Here is a 15,874-nt window from a genome sequence, read left to right on the forward strand (position 1 = left end):
GAATAAACTGTATTGTGATTTCTACATATAGCTAATGGTGATTATCAAACAGTCCAGGACAAGGTTGTCACTCCATGTGATTTATTTATTTGGCTAATTAGCATACTTTAAATAGAGTAAAACAAAGAAACAAAAAAACCTTCCCCTACATTTTACCTGCAATGGTAAAAAAATATCCACTTGTTTATATTAAGTGGTAAGCATTTAGCATTTCACTGTGCCTGTCACCATTTTACTGGGTAAATAAAAGCTCTCTCTGGTGTCCCTTTGCTTGATAATGGGTGTCTGACATGAAAAACTATTCAAACTGGAAGAAAACATTTTAATATTTAGTGAGTGTGTACCTTCTGAAAAACAGTGGCATCTCTGTCATTTCCTTCTAAATTGAATCTAAATTCAGATCATTATGTGTGTATTAGTTTAAATAGTTATTTCTAATATCTTCTAGGTAATCTATAGTAAAATGTTTTATTCAGGTTTCTCAATATAAAAATATAAAATCATGCAGTTTCTTTTTCCTTATCTATGTACTCATTTACTTGTATTTATTTATTCTTCTCTCATACATTAGATCCTGAACAGTAATTTTTCCCTCCCTCCACTCCTCCCAGTCCCTCCCCTCACCTCTCCTCTTCTCCCCTCCAGACTCCCAGACTCCAGATCCACCTTTCCACTTCCTTACAAAAAAAATAGAAAAGAAAAGAAAAGAAAAGAAAAAGCAAGCCTCCCAGGGATATCAACTAAACATAGCATAGCAAGTTACAGTAAGACTAGAAGACTAGGCACAAACCCTCATAGCAAGGCTGAGCAAGGCAGCTCAGTAGGAGAAAGAAGAGGAGGTAAAAGTCAGTCACTACTCCCTCCTCTTCCTCTTCTCCCACTGTTAGGAGTCCCACAAGAACACTGAGCTACATAACCATATTATATATGCGGAGTAGCGAGTGTTGACCCGTGCAGGCTCCCCATGTGTTCTCCTTAAACTACCGCCCCCCACCAGCAATCTTCCCAGGCCCTCTTCTGTGGTGGGTCCCTTGGCTCCACCTACTGTTTGGCTGTGGATCTCTACATCTGCTCCTGTCCTTTGCTAGATTATGCCTCTATGATGACAACTGTGATGTGGGATTCCCCTCTGTATGCTGTGAATATCATTGGTTAATAAAAGAACTGCTTTGGGCCTATAGGGGAACAGAGCTAGGTGGGAAAAACTAAACGAAATGCTGGGAGAAAGGAGGCAGAGTGAGAAGACAGAATCCAGGTAGCCTGCTGGAGATAGAACCTGGGAACTTTACCAGATAAACCAAAGCCATGTGACAATACACAGATTAATGAAGATGGGTTAAATTAATATGTAAGAGTTAGCCAATAAGAAGCAAAAGCTGGGTCAAGCAGTGATTTAATTAATAAAGTATCTGTATGGTTATTTCGGAGCTGAGCAGCAGAGAACTTTCTCCTCCTATACAACTGGACTAGGTACCAATCTGAAAGTATAGTAGACTATCACTAGGGATCATTTTGTTGACTTTTTTTTCTTTTCCTTTTTTTGTGAGTCATATTTTGTCTATTCTAGGTCTCTGGGCTGTCTTTCCTCTAGTTCCTGGCCAACCATGCAATTTAGGATCAGACTCCCACTCATAGCTTGAGCAAGCACCAATTGGATTAGTCATCGGCTGGGCATTCCCACAGTTCTGTGCCACCATTACCCTAGCATGTCCCGCAGAAAGGATAGGGAAATTTTTTTGTTTACATCTGTATTGTGTTTTTAAATTGGACTATGGTTTGCTGGTGCCTAGTTTGTTTAGTCCTTTATAAATTTTGAATGTTATCTGTCTGATGTAGAGTTGGTGAAAATTATTTTCCCATTCTGGAGGCTGTTGTTTTCTCCTATTGACAGTGTCATTTGCTCCTTTGTTTTGATGTACAAAAGCTTTTCAGTTTCGTGAGGTCCCACTTATTAACTGCAGGTCTTTGTGTATATGCTATCTGTGTTCTGCTCAGAAAATTGTCTCCTGTGCCAATGTTTTCAAGGCTATCCCCCACTTTCTCTTCCATTAGGTTCAGTGTGTCTTATTTTATGTTAAGGTCTTTGATTCACTTGGACTTGAGTAGTGTTCATGGTGATAGATATGGATCTATTTGCATTCTTCACTATCTAATTTTCTTCCTTTTGCTCGCAGAACACTTAATTGTCTCATTCTTTTCAGATGAACTTCAGTTCTGGGATCAATATTTAGTTATCTGCTGGTAAATAATATGAACTGGTATTTTGTGCATTATTTTTTACCAAAACCTTTTTAATGAATGAATAACAATCCCTCTCTTGTGCCTTAAAAAGTAGTGTATTTTACCCTCAGAGTCTTACAATAAAACCCAGCTAAAATTTTAATCACTAAAGGTCAAGTATATTTTAGCCTCCAAACAACCTAGTACAAACCTTAGGTCAATGAAATCATTAGTATGTTCTATTCATTACTGAAACTAAGTGGATTCAGGTGAAAGGCGCAGAACAGCTGTTGAATAGATCTTGTTATGAATCTAGCAGATTCATTGTCCTCTGTTTCTGACTGCCATCCACTGTAATTTAAATTAGATAAATAACATATATCTTCAGTATTGATATTGTTTATATTAGTTATATATCCAAAATTATGTAAGTTAAGACAGGTATATCATAGCCAAGCATCACACTACCTACTCATTGTGCACACACCATTGGAAGGTCTTTACTTGAGCATATTTAAATATTTCAATTCTGTCCTATTTTCCCCTATTTCTGAATAGGGCTTAATTGCCATAGTAATCTATTTCTGCTTATTGTTTATGTATTGTGTAGGTTCATTCATAAACTCATTCTGAATTTTATTGCTCATTCATTACTTACTGTCCAAAATATTATAGGCTTCACTTGGAATAGGCGAGGCTGTATAGCTATGGCAGGAATTAGTGTCCTGTCTTCCTTATGCTCTCTCATCCTCTTGAGTCCATAACACCTCCCTTCCAGAGGGTGATACATTGCTTTCACAGATATATCTTGAGACCAAGTGCATTCTTTTTATGTTTTTAATGTCAAAATATTTTTCTTTCATATTTTATCTTTTCCCATCTTTATAGGTGATCTGCTTTGTTTTCTCATTCTAAAAATATAAACTCTAATTTCAAAGTTTCAGAATTTTTTTGTCTATTTTTTTTGAGGCTATGTTTTTCTCTGTGTAGCAAGGCTGTCTTGCTTCTAGCTCTGTAGACCAGGTTAGCCTCAAACTCATACTCCTGCCTCTCCTTGATCATTGGGATCAAAGACACAAACCATGATATGAAAAACTTGGAAGCATTGTATAACAAACTGTGAGCACGTTTCCATTTAAGAAAATACCTTGTGATGAAAGAGGAGAAGCAAAAAAAAAGTAATGGAATGAAGATGTCCTATTTCTATAAAGTAAAAACATATGCGTAGATGAAAGTACTCCTCAGTCTTAAGCACGGTTGTGGAGGTCATTTCTTGGAACTGTGCACCGGTACGAAGTTTCAACAGATCAGAAAAACAAAACTAATTGTCACCACTCATAATTAAATGCCACATGAACACTAAGGTGATGGGAACACATGGGCTAATTTTCCCTAAAAACAGAAGACCCAGTCTACCTCAGTCATTGCGTTAAGGAATTCCCAACTTTAATCATAACAAAAGAAAAGTCTGTGTATATGAGTTGTGTTTCTATTGCTGTCTTGAAGCATCATGGTCAAAGAAACTTACAAAAGAGTTCATTTTGGCATTCACTTCCAGAGGGATAAGAGTCCATCATGGCTGGGCAGAATAGCCATAAGCACCAGTCATGGCTGCTGGAGTAGGAAGCTGAGACCTCAGGTCTAAGCTGCAACCATAAGCATGAACTGGAAGTGGTACCAGGCTATGGGATCTGAACCCTCCTCACCCTCCGCCGCCCCCACTTCCTCTGGTAAGGGCTGCACCTCCTGAGCTTCCACAAATACTCCTATGATTAGAGACCAAATGTTCAAATACCTGAGCCTATGAGGGACTTTTCTCATTCAAACCACCACATTCTACTCCTCAGCACCTACAGTCTGATGGCTATTCATAATGCAAAATGTGTTTAGTCTTTAACTAAACCCCCTTAGTTTTAAACTTTAAACTTAAACTTTAACTTTAAACCCCCTTAGTCTTTGTCAGTATTAACAGTTTTTAAAAGTCCAGAGTCTCTTATGATGCTCGAAGCAACTCATAATTGCGAGCCCTTGTGAAATCATAAAGCAAGTGATGAACTTCCAGTACACAATGGAATGTACAGTACTGTTCCAATGTGGAAGGCATGATCAGACAATACCAGCCCAATGCCAAACCAAAATCCAATGTGGAAGGCATGATCAGACAATACCAGCCCAATGCCAAACCAAAATCCAATGTGGAAGGCATGATCAGACAATACCAGCCCAATGCCAAACCAAAATCCAACAGGTCAAGCACCAAATCCTCACTCAGTGTCCAGTATCTACGACTTAACTTTAAATGGCTTAGATGGCTCTGTCCCAGCAGTTCTGCTTCCCGCAGCATCTCTTTCTTCAGCTGGCTCCATTTCCTGTGCATCTCTTCGGCAGGTGTCTCATGGCACTGGTATCTCCAACATCTTGGAGAGTCCACTCGAAACCAGGTTTCATTGTCACATGGTGGGTTCTCAGGGCCTCCACCTAGGTACTGCCTTGCCCCATGCTGCTTGGCCTCCTTGGTTGTTTGAAACAGATGAGAAAGAAGCCCTGCCCTACTTGATCTTATCTCCTTCGTGCCTCTACACCAGCACTACTGCTGACACTAAGTTTGGCTGTGTGTTACAGATAGATCTTGTGCCCTTTAAATCACGTTTGCATCAGCTTTTACTTGTTGTTGCTTTCTAGGACCAATTTGAAATACATGAGCCTACGGAGGACATTGATCATTCTAGCCACCATATCTGTTCTAACATTGCTATCAGTTTTTATTCACATTGGTGAGACTCCTGGCTGCCAGTTTACCAATCCAACTGTTCTGCCACTGTGTGGTAAGGGTTCTTATTCTGCTTTAGTCAGTGTGTTTAAACTACAAACACAATAAATTAGATATACTTCTTGTTTATATATATATATATATACATATATATTTTTGGTGTGACTTTGGGTTTTGATGCTATTTTAGAAGTATATAATATGAAAAAGATATTTATAGCAGCAGAGTGAAGGGGATGAGAATAAAGAAAACAGGATAAAACAATGCGGATTGAGAACACTCAAGAATCTGCAAGGACACATTTGATGGTGTGATCAGAACATAAGTGTCTGCATAACTTCAACTTCATCTGGAATATAGTCATGAAGTATATAAAAGAAGAACTTACTGTATAATTTTCTATAGTTTAAGAATTTGGAAGCTGATTAACTATGGGGTTTGTGCTTAGGATCTCTAGGAAGACTGCTTTGAAGAAGACCCCATGAACTTCCACCTGAGTTTTAAATGGAATTGGAGGACTGTCTCCAAGTGTGGGTCACTTGCTTGGCTGTCAGCATAGAAATAAGTTTCTTTCCAGCATGACTTCTCTGTAAAGCACTGTGAAAAGCTGTAGCCTTCAAAACCAGCCTCAGGAATCACACACCATCAGCCACCTTTCTACCCTACCAAGCAGGTGACACAGCACATCTTTTCACTGGAGATAGTGGTGCATGGGGGGGTGAATAGGAAGATTGTCGGTGGTGGCTGCAGGGAGTGGGAGAACTCCCCTTTTCTACCTAGAGAAGAGGGGTGAGTCCTGTGAGTCTCTCTTGTTTGTGAGTCTGGCTGCCCATAAGCTGCAGAAAGGCCATGGTGGTAGAAGGGGTTTCTGCCTGTGTGGAGAGGGAAATGAACCTCTGCTGTTATTCCTGCTCTTTACTGTCACTCTGCCTTCTGCCTAAAGAACACACCCCATTTAACTCTTTCCTCCTCCACCTTCTCCCACTGATTCCCTCAATCTTTTCCGCAGAGGAGCCTTACTTCTTTCACTCTGCCCATATCTATCCGTGGCCTCAGAAGGCGGGTCTAGGGAATCTGATCAAGAAATATCTAAATTTATAAAAAACACCCAGAAAAAAATACAGAACACATATGAATTAATGGAATCTCAATTTCTATATAACTATGTCTCCTACACGTCATAGTTCAAAATCCTAATCAATTTTCTCCTCTGACTTTTCTCCTCTATATTCATAAACAACAACAACAACAACAATACAGAAACAAAACAAGAGGAACAAAAAGCAGCAGCAACAGCAAAAATCCTCTCCCGTTGAATGTGTGTGCTTCCTTTGCTCTAAGATTTGACAAAAACAATGTAAATATTAAACGTGACTCTGTATAAGAGTTGGGCTAAGGTCCTTTGTGGACTGTGCAAGCATGACCATTGGAAGGAAGAGATTTGAGCTGTGTGGTGGGGTTGTGTTTGTTTTTGGAGATGTAATTATCTAGATTTAGTCTCTTACATTTTGCTTTTTATATTCTACAAAAAAGTGAGCAAATTGAAGACTGAATGTTTGCTCCATGCTGGTTACGGAGCTTGCCATAGCTCCACCAGGGACATTTCAGCTAGAAACTGTAACCCTTTCCTCATCAAACCAGCACAGGGGGCACAGCACTCATAAGGTTGTCTCAGTCACCCCAGGCAAAGCGGCTTTCCCTGTGGCACTTCCTGTTCCCTGCTTGATTTCTGGAAGTTAGCTGGTAAGAATAAGTTATTAGCAAGCTTAAGTTGGTGATAATTAGCTGAACATTATTATTTCAAAGTGGTGTGGCTGTGCCAATTAAGTGGGTAATTAGGAAAACCCTGGGACAATAAATTAAGACACAGCCTCAACACCAGGGTCCCATCTGTTCACCAGCATGCTTTCCAATTATACCCAAGTTTCTCAAAGCAGAACATGTGATGAAGGGATTGTCTACATGCACCCTGTGCGTTTGTGTGAGAGAGACTGTCCTAGGTGCTTTGCAAAATTGAGATAGCATCATGTGTGGTTTGGGTGTCCAAGTAGGAATAGGAGGACCTTTAATACATGGTGTATATTTAATCTTTGAAATAAAATATGATTCCTTAAAACATTTCTCATTGGAATGTAATTGAAACATCATACCCAGAATATCCATTTTATAACTGTGTTTATTATGATTAAGGGTGAGCCTTTATCACTTGTATTATCATATACTATATTTATTAAAAATAGAAACCAAGTGGATTCTTGACATGCGGTATTTGTAGAGACCAATAAGCAAGGCTATCGTGTTGATTGCGAATGCCGTTGTTAACTAAAGCAAATCTTATCCATAGATGAATATATATATATATATGCAAACTCAATATATTAAGTGTAGGAGAAATTTTACATATACTCAATAAGAATATTAGATCTTATTAGGTTTGTTCACAATACAATTAAAATGGATTTGCATTAAATGGGTCAGTTTCTTAAAACACATGAGTTTATGATTACTGAATAAAGTATAATGCTTCATTAACAAAATAAAATGGCTTAAACTTGATAATTTTACAGAACACTGACTATATAATTTTTAAATGGTAAATAAATCAACCTTGAGATACACTGGGCTAACGGTAACATTAGAAATGTAAGTATTCTATGCATGAATATATACATAGCACAGAAAAAAGAAACTTTTGAGGAGAATTTATTATCTTTTATAATAATAAAGAATGCAATTTACAATCTGTTTCCTAAAAGGAAATAGGTCCTTTGAGGTGTCATTATTATTTATTACCCCAAAGTTTAATTTAGTAAAATAAAGGTCATGCTCTTTGAATGAGAAAATTTCTGTTTAATTTAAAACAGCACTTAGCGAGCGGTGGTACTAAGTAGCTACTTCCAGGGCAAGCCAGACCTCAGCAGAGCTTCAGACAGGGTGCCAGAGGTGACGCTGGAGAGGAGCATGGAGGGAGGGAGCAGAGTCAGCAGCAGGCCAGAGCAGAGACCAACATGAGTAATGAAGATGAGGAACTGCAGGGGTCAGAACTCAGGCTCACAGGAAGCACCTAATGCCAGAAGGCAGAGCTAACATATGGCAGAGGTTTCGGCTCCTGGGTCTGAACCTTTGGGGGTCATGTACCCCACAGAGAACTGATAAAGCATTCCCAGTGACAGGCTCATAAACAAGCACAGAGAGGGCTCTGTTGCTGTGGAAAGCAATTTGCTCCAGATGAAACTAATATTCAGAGAACGATGTCCAAAACTGTCTTTGCTCATGGGAAACCACCCAGCCATTGCATAAGACATCTTAATTTAATGCTAGGCCACAGATAACTAACTGACACTAACCACCTTTTGTCCTGAAAGGAGAGAAATAGTGTCCAGTAGTTGATGTGATTACATTACAATTACAACTGTTCTTGGATGTGGCTATGTACATGCAGGTTTAATGTCTAATAGATTTTCATTTCTTTGCTTTGACTGACAAGTACTGAACGCTGTAGAAAATTATGAAGCTATTCCTGCTGAGTGAGAACTCTCATTGTTCACTTGTTTGGATGACTATAGGCTTATGTCAGGGAACATCACGAATACTGTAAATTTTCACGCTCCATTGATGCTCTCCTAAGCATTGTTCATTGTGCTAATCTGGGACGTCTGTAATAGTGCACTTGGCCATTTTGAGGATTAAATGAGTGGAAACAATTTTTCACATATTTCTCACTATAGGAAAAATAAGAAAATATGCTTCAAACCATGAAAAGGAAAACCCTTTACGTTGAAGAGATCACAAACTCTTTCTCCAAAAATCGATTTCCAAGTAATAGATTTCTCAGGTTTACCTGGGGCTTTCAATGGTGGTTATAATGTAACAGCTGAGTTGTCTCATTTTTAGCCTCAAAATATCCCCCTGCAAGAAAATCAAGCTGTGAACGGAATTCTTGCCAAATGACACACCAGAAAATTCTGTTTTCTCCCTTCTGCTCCTTGCTTTCTTTCCTTTACCTCCCTTCCTTCCTTCTTCCCCTCATTTCTTTCTTCCTTCCATCTCGAAGAGGTGAATCTCCTTCCACCCAGTTTCCTTAGAAAGTCAGCAAACATCTGCAGTTTTGAAAAGAAATCCAAATTAATTTCCCGCTTTCCCACTTACTATTTTAAAAGGTGGCTATTAAAGGTCATGTCACGTGGAAGCAGGTGACATTTATGAATACATAAGTCATTTCAGGAATTTTACACAGCCTATTGGAGGCAAGTGAGCAGTAAATGAAGCTTGTCCCTGTTCGCATGGAGAAACATTGCGTGCATTTGAAGCAGCATGGTCCTCCAAATGTTCAAGCTCTACGTTCTACTTTGTTAAATATGGCAAAGAATATTTTTCACATTGTGTGTCTGTCAATGGCCTTTGAAGTGCTTTAAAGATACAAACACACATCAGAGAAATGGAGAACAGGAAAGGCCAAGTGGTACTATGATAGCATGGTTTCCCATTGCCTGTCTAAAGGAGACACCAAAGTTGTAACTTTCCTGTCTTTACAATGATAAAACAAACGTGTGTCTAGTGTAAGATTGCATTATTTAATAGAGATAGTCCTACTATTTAATATTTATTCATTAACTTTTATCTCTAAGACAGAAATCAGAGCACTGTTCCCTGGTGTCTTTAGAATCACATGTGGTTTAGTTCTCTTGGAAGTGGGACACACGGAGTTTTGACGCAAGTGTGAGGGTAATTCTTTGTGCTTAGACTCTCATTTGTAGAGCTAATAGACATGTCAAGCCTCGTTCTAGAAAATATGACTCCTCTTTGATGACTTTTAAAATCAATAGAACTAAGGCTCTTCTCTTGCAATATTGCTTTACCTTCCACTACCAAGAATCTTGTTATAAATCAAATATTACAACTTTCGGATCTTGTAAATTGAACAGGCTCACTGGATTTATAACCTTCATCTTATTTGGCTTTGTGTATAGTTTTCCATTAAAACAAATCCTGATGTAAACATACACACACACACACAAATGAAAAAATATTTTGGATGTTATAACTCAGTAAAATAGTTACACATGTTGAATCATGCTCATTAATATTCCCTGTGTGCAACTATGTTCATAGCAGCATTGTTTGTCATAGCCAGAACCTGGAAACAACCTAATTGCCCCTTGACCAAAGAATGGATAAGAAAAATGTGGTACATTTACACAATGGAGTACTACACAGCAGAAAAAATAATGACATCTTGAAATTTGCAGGCAAATGAATGGAGCAAGGAAACATCATATTGAGTGAGGTAACCCAGACCCAGAAAGACAATTATCACATGTACTCACACATAAGCGGGTTTTAAACATAAAGCAAAGAAAACCAGCCTACAAATCACAATCTCAGAGAACCTAGACAACATAGAGGACCCAAAGAGAGACATACATAGATCTAATCTACAAGGGAAGTAGAAAAAGACAAACTGTCCTGAGTAAATTGGGACCATGGGAACCATGGGAGAGGGTTGGAGAGGAGGGGAGAAACAAGGGGAACAGAGAAAAATGTATAGTTCAATAAAGTCAATAAAAAGACTGTAATGTTAAAATCTAGTCCCTGTTTAGGCTACAGCAGTGTGCAGTAACTTCTGCCGTGACTTTCACACAGACAAGCCCCCTACTGGGACATTGTGAGTCCCTAGCTAGCAGACTGTGTGGTGCCAGAATTTCACCTGGGAAGTGATTTGATATTAAATGGAGTATAGTTCCTGTTTCCTGCTCCATACCTCCTCCTTGCCTAGGAGTCAGAGAGCCTGGGTAAACAATTTTTATTAAGTAAATAGAACCCTGATCTGAAAAATTACTATTATAGATAATAAGAGATATTAGATAATAATAGAAAAGTAAAAATGAGAAAAAGCAGAAATAGTCCATATGCAAATGGTATAAAGAAAAGTATTTTTATTGATATTTTAATTCTAAGAAGGCGCATTATTATCCAGTCTAACTTTACTCCTATGTGCCTATAAAAGGAATATCCAAGACTTGACCTAACATGCTGTATTCCCAGATGTATGCAAAAATGAACAGAGACAGCTCAGTGGGTAAACTGCCTGCTTGGCACACATATGAGGACCCATTCATGTCACGTCTAGACCCATTCATGTCACCATCTAGTCCCATTCATGTCACCATCTAGTCCCATTCATGTCACATCTAGACCCATTCATGTCACCATCTAGTCCCATTCATGTCACCATCTAGACCCATTCGTGTCACCATCTAGACCCATTCGTGTCACCATCTAGTCCCATTCATGTCACATCTAGACCCATTCATGTCACCATCTAGTCCCATTCATGTCACCATCTAGACCCATTCGTGTCACCATCTAGACCCATTCGTGTCACCATCTAGTCCCATTCATGTCACATCTAGTCCCATTCATGTCACCATCTAGTCCCATTCTTGTCACCATCTAGACCTAATCATGTCACGTCTAGACCCATTCATGAGACCATCTAGACTCATTCATGTCATGTCTGGATCCATTCATGTCATTGTCTAGTCCCACTCGTGGCACTTTCTGGGGTTCATGATCATATTCCTTTTCTCTGCAAATGAATTGAAAGACAGGAAAAATCTCAAGCGCAGCAGGTAGCCATGGGGAAATTCTAGAACACAGTAGATAAATCCACTGGTGAAGTACGGCTTTTACAGGGGAGAGGAAAGGCACATACACAGGATTCTCTCCCCATCGTCTCTCTCCCCCCTTTTTCCACTTTCACTCCTCTCTTCCTCTTTCTCCTCTCTCCCTTTCCCCCTCTTTTCCTTCTCTCTCTCCTTCTCCCCTTCTCTCTCCCTCTTTCTCCACTTCTCTCCCCCACTCTCTTCTTCTCTCTTCCTCTCTCTCCTTCCTCTCATCCTCTCTCACCTTCTCTTACCTCTCTCTCCATATACTCACACTTACTCATACTCTTATACTCTCACATTGCACAACACACACACACACACACACACACACACACACAGAGAGAGAGAGAGAGAGAGAGAAAGCACACAGACCATTTGTGCAGAAGCAGAAGAGCTGGGGGTACCAGAAAAATCCAGTTTCTCTTTGATAGCTGTACCACTTAAAGTCTTTGAAGGATTTTCTTCCCTTAACTTAGGACTGCTCAATTTGAACAAAGAGAGATTTGGGTAATCAGCAGGCTGGATCCTAATTGAGGGAAGCCCGTCATGTCTGTCTGTCTGCCTATCTATTTATTTAATTCTAACTTAAGTTGCCGAGATTTTGTCTCAGCTCAGGAGTGTGTAGATGAAGCTGGCTACTTTATACGAACTCTATCTTTATTACTTAGTCATGAATCCTGATCCCATCTCTCTGTCTTTCTATCTGTCTAACTCTAGTAGTTCAGTCTCATGAGCAAGTACACATATCACACACTACATAATATTCTCCCCAGTGTAGGTAGAATATATAAGCTTAAAATGAAGGTAATATTTATTTGTGGAGTGTCATGAATTAGAATCAGGAGCATTGCAGATGTACCATTTCACTTAAGTTTCTTGTTGATTTTGACCCAACTATGAATAACTTGGCATGCTCATTCCAACAAGTAGAATTGGCCACAGTAGCTGCAACTTTAACTGAAATGAATAAAAGTTACGTTGTAAAGAAATTACATCTTTTTCCTTGGGTGGGTACCCAGTTTCTTTACGGTGGCCAGATTTGTTTTAAATCTTTTCCATCTGGTCAAGTTTTTCTTTTCTCTTTTTTTTTAATGTTTAATGTTTTTTCTTAGAGCTCCTTTTAATGAAGAACATGGTCAATGCCTTTTAAGGTAGATTTTCGTAATACAGAAGGGTGATATTAGATCTAAGCTTGAATGTCTGCTTTTGTATGTTCCTAGTGGGTTTTAAATCACACAAGAGGAAAATGCATTCAGAACGCATGCTTCTTATTGGGATGAGGAAGGATAGTGTGGGGACTCCTTGTCTGATCCTCGCAGCTGTAGACGGTCAGCTCGGGGCTAAACTAAAACTTCAGGAGAAGCCTTATCATGGCGCTCCTGTCAGAAAAGAGCTGCCAGAAAGGATGTGGAAAGATATTTGTAAATTCTTAGAATCCGTTTCTATCCCCCATTTCTTTCCGTGGTGCTTCTTCTCTTACCATCATTTCTTCTTCTCCTTTGGAGTGTAGAGGAATCCCTGTCAGTCCTTAATGAAATGAAACCATGTCAGGTGAACAAGACTTCCTGTAAGGATGGGAAAACCTGGAGTCACTTAACCGGAAAGGAAAAAAAAGACTCTGCAAATGATGTTGAACAAACCTTAGTTCCATGAGGGGAAGTGGGTTCAGACAGGGTTCAGAGAACAGACCCCAGGAGTTCCTTGGCTGATACAAGCATATGAAAATCAAAACCGTTATCATATGCTTAACATTTTTGAAACACACTCTGTTTCCTAGGAAATGGTTACCATGTATTTCTCTGGGCTTGGAAACCTAGATTTCAGCTCTTCCTTTGGTTCATCAAACTACATACATTGTACACACACTGAACTATTTTCTAGTGCTGTGGGATAGAAATCTAAAAATATTTTTTCAAATAGAATGACTTAGGTGAGAATAAAGTTAAATGATTAAATATAGATTCAGTCAGCAAGAGAAAATAGTTCTTATCTCGAAGCATGTAATTATATATTTCCTCTGCTGAGCTAGAGACTGACATTTTAAATGCCGACTGTTTGACAGCTGTGGTCAGACATCTCTACAGGGTTGAGCCTGCTCATTAGTGCCACATTAACCTTAACTTTGCCTCAGGCCATTAACTAGCAAACTGCACATTTGACCTTTGTTCTACAGATATTTTCAAACAGTGGGCAAGGTACTGCTTTTAATTTGGGTTCTGTATTATGTGTGGACTGGCTTTATGGGTAAAAGAAAAAAAATCAATACATGTCATTAAATAAAGAAACACGTGGTTGGAGACATTACACAGAGGAAAGCTCCAGTTGGAAATGTGATTCTTTTCCAATATTTTCCCAGATAATTAGCTTTGGTCCAAATTAGAAATAGTGCCTACTATCTCGAGTAGAAAAGCTAGTGATGAAATACAACACATGACAATATATAAACGGCTTAAAGGAAACAAACTGCTACAAGATAAGGATAGTGGAATAAAGCTTTATTTTTAGAAATGCCTAATCAAATGAAATGCAAACCCAAATGTAAATTAGAGTCACATGGTTAAAGGCATGTGGTTCTCTAGACAAACAAAGTTTAACTTTATTTGGGCGCCACTCTTCACACTCAATGTATGAGGCATATGTCAACCTTATAAATTATAATTAAAGTTAGTTTAGTAAAGAATTTTATTAGACGGTGTACGTGTGGCTATATCTAACTTATAAAATACTGCACCACAGTATATACTTAATGTGATATATTTGTAGAGTTTCAGGGGTTCATGTTACCCAGTTCAGTATGGAAATAGCTTGGTACCAATTTTGTAGAATTAAATTATCCTTATATGCTGCTTTTCCTATGTTCCCCCCTCTGTCTGAGTGCTTGTTAATATCCATGTAGTGAAAGTTGGGAAAGGGTAAACATCAGACTGTCATTGTCAACATTGCTTACGTAAGGAGGAGTGCAAACACTACAAAGAAACTCATTAACTTGATCTTCAGATAAAAACCTTTGAATTATCTTATTGCTTAGAGAAAGATGTTGCTTTTGTTATGAAAGGTAATTACTGTATTATGCCCCATTGAAAGTGTTATTCTGTTTTATAGTAGTAACCGAGCATGACCATGTCAACAAACTACGAAGAACAATTCAGAGATGGGCTGCACTTCCTTTTATATATTTTAGCATGTGATGTAGCAGGAGACTCCTCTGGTACGGTTGGCCTCAAGGGCATGAAAAGCAATGAAGCAATAACTATGCTAGTCCATGTTTCTCCCCTGTTTTCAGTAAGCTCAGGGCAAACAAGGCTGCAGGCTATGAATGAGCAATTGTGTTATAGACCTTTTCTTTACTGAGCCAGCACTGCACAAGTCTGGTCATTAGCTAGTGATTAGAATTTGCTCTGCTCTCTGCTTCCTGTGCTGCATATTTCATATATATATATATATATACACGTATATATGCATATATATATGCATATATCTGAAATATATAGATTATTCCTATCTGAATGTTCCTATTTGAACATACTCCTTTCTCAGTGCAGATTTTCAAAAAAGATAACATATCTGTTTCCTATCACAGCAATATGCGTATAAGTGATATTTTTGCTTTCTTAATGTGATAATATCCATAAATTATTGAAACTATAGAAGTACTCCCTTACTTAATATTTTAAAATTGTGATATTTCAAACCTTCAACATTTTTCTGACATTGATAATTAGTATTACACACATGCTGTTGTGGAAGAGGCCAAAGGAGATCCTGGAGTTGATGCTTCCTTACCATGTGTGTCTCTGGATTGAATACAAGTCATCAGTTCTGCTGGCAGGTGCCTTTACTTGCTGAGCCAACACAACAATCCTCCCTGTATAGTTTAGCTTTTTTTCCCATGTGATGACGTCATATAGGTATGAGAGGGAGCTACTCAAATAAATGACTTCTTCAGGTTCTTTCTAATTCATAATGAGTCCATCTGTGATGGACTACTATAGGATCTTAATACACAGTGAGGCTAGACAGTAATGGGTTATTATATTTCAATGTAGTTCATTCCTTGGGATTGCTACTGAGTTAACAATCTTGACATTTAGACATCTAACATTTTGATAGACTATACTAGTTACTTCACAATCTAGAAGTAGGTCCTATGGTTTAAAGAATCCTAAGAGATCTTTTCTGTTTAAGAGTTTAAGAATACCATCATTAATAAAAAAGA

The 15,874-nt window shown here is 38.5% G+C and overlaps 1 protein-coding gene across 2 annotated transcripts in view; it reads left to right on the top strand.

The window, feature by feature from the left end:
• Gpc5 (glypican 5) overlaps positions 1-15,874 on the top strand; it is a 1,239,739-nt gene that overhangs the window by 278,723 nt on the left and 945,142 nt on the right. The window lies entirely within an intron of this gene.

The sequence above is a fragment of the Myodes glareolus genome, chromosome 12, assembly GCF_982192425.1.
Source record: "Myodes glareolus chromosome 12, mMyoGla1.1, whole genome shotgun sequence".
Lineage (NCBI taxonomy): Eukaryota > Metazoa > Chordata > Mammalia > Rodentia > Cricetidae > Myodes > Myodes glareolus.